General features: G+C 52.4%; 1 protein-coding gene across 1 annotated transcript in view; it reads left to right on the forward strand.

The window, feature by feature from the left end:
- Positions 1-1536: 1536 nt before the first annotated feature.
- SRCIN1 (SRC kinase signaling inhibitor 1) overlaps positions 1537-1680 on the forward strand; it is a 45140-nt gene continuing 44996 nt past the window's right edge. Inside the window, 1 exon segment of the mRNA XM_031064887.1 lies at positions 1537-1603. The gene's annotated coding sequence lies outside the window, so the exon portion shown is untranslated.

The following is a 1680-nucleotide window of genomic DNA, read 5'->3' on the forward strand; positions in this document are numbered from 1 at the left end:
CAGGCCCTGTCAGTGCGCGGCGCGTTCCCCTCCTTCCCCCGCTCCTGCTCCGTCCCTCCCTCCCTCCCCCCGTCCCTCCCCGCAGTGCCGGCCATCGAATCCAGGAGCACTCGGGGATTTTCAGCCCTTCCCGAGCCGCGAGAGCCTCCGAAGGACTCTCAAGGACACCGCCATGGAGCCTTCCCTGCCCTCCTCCTCCTCCTGTTCTTCCCCTGCCAAGCCCCGCTCCTTCCCCCGGGAATCTCCCAAATCCATCCCCGCCTCCCTTTTGTGCCCCCAGGTGACACAGCCCCCTCCCCACCCCCGAGGGTCTCAGGTGGGCTCTGGGCTCCTCCTCCTCTCCAAATCCCATAAAATTCCCTGCAGAATACTGGGAATCAGTGCTCACAGGGAGCTCGGGCAGGATGGATTCCCCATGGGGTCACATTCCTGGAATTTGAGGGAATTTCTGGCTGCCCCATCCCTGGAAAAAATAACTCAGGAGAGTGAAAATTGGGAGCTTTTCCCAGCTTTTATCTCCCTTCCATCCAAACTTTGGGAAACCTGGGTGTTCCCAGGGCAGGTCCGAGCCCCGAGGTCATGCAGGCGAGGCCGAGATCAAAGCTTGGGAATTCCCAGGCTTTGGAATTCCAGCTGGGAATTCATTATTCCAGTCAGGAATTCATTATTCCAGCTGGAAATTCAGGATCCCAGCTGGGAATTCACGATCCCAGTTGGGAATTTACGATCCCAGTTGAGAATTCCCGATCCCAGCTGGGAACCCAAGCTGAGAGCACCCCCGACCTTCCCCTTCCCTCCAAAATCCCGAGGAGAGGATTGGAGAGCTCCATTCTCCCTGGAAAACCAAAGGAGCCACCTTTGGCCTCCTCCTTTCTCTTTTCCCCCTAAAATTCCCAAATTTTCACCTCTCAGGTGTCACAAGGGAGAGGAAGGAGATTCCCACAAGCTTTCCTGGCAGGTTGCAAAATGCGGCATAAATAATTCATCCCCTCCTCAATTATCAAAACAAAGGAACGAAGCAAATTTCCGAAGGATTTTCCACTCACATTCCATGGTTTTTATTGGTTTTTTGTTTCCCTGTTTTTCTCATGCCTCGGAGATGATTTCCTCACAGCGGCCGTGAAATTCCTTCCCAGATTTAGGATCCGTCGCTAGGAGCCTCCAAAATCCCCCCAAAACCGCCCCAAAAATCCAGGGGAAATAGGGATAAAAGGGCTTGGTCGGGTTTTTATCCTCTGGGGGGGGTTGGGGTGTAGGAAATGTCGTGGATCCCTTTCCCACCCTATTCCTGGCAGAAAAAGGGATTTTTGTGGAGTCTGTGTCCCCTCTCGCCCTGTCCTGGTCACCCCTTTCCTGCCACTCTTTTATTTCGGGTTTTTTCTCTGTGTTTCGCTTGTTCTGATTAATTTATTTCTTTCCCCCTATCTGAATTCCCGGAAAAAAAAAACAAAAAAAAACCAAACAACAACAACAATAATAAAAAATTCCCAGCTGGAATTTCCCAAATTCATGAATCTCCTCCTTTGCTGTCCCTACCCAGGGCTCCATGGAATTGCGGGCGGGAAGAAGCCAGGACTGTGTTCCCTTTGTTTAAAGTCTCCAGGTCAGTACCGGGGGCCAACAGCGTCCTCCCCTTTTCCCTGGATTTCCCACAATTCCATGATTTTCACTCTTTCTCTG

Source organism: Geospiza fortis, unplaced genomic scaffold, assembly GCF_000277835.1.
Source record: "Geospiza fortis unplaced genomic scaffold, GeoFor_1.0 scaffold315, whole genome shotgun sequence".
NCBI lineage: Eukaryota > Metazoa > Chordata > Aves > Passeriformes > Thraupidae > Geospiza > Geospiza fortis.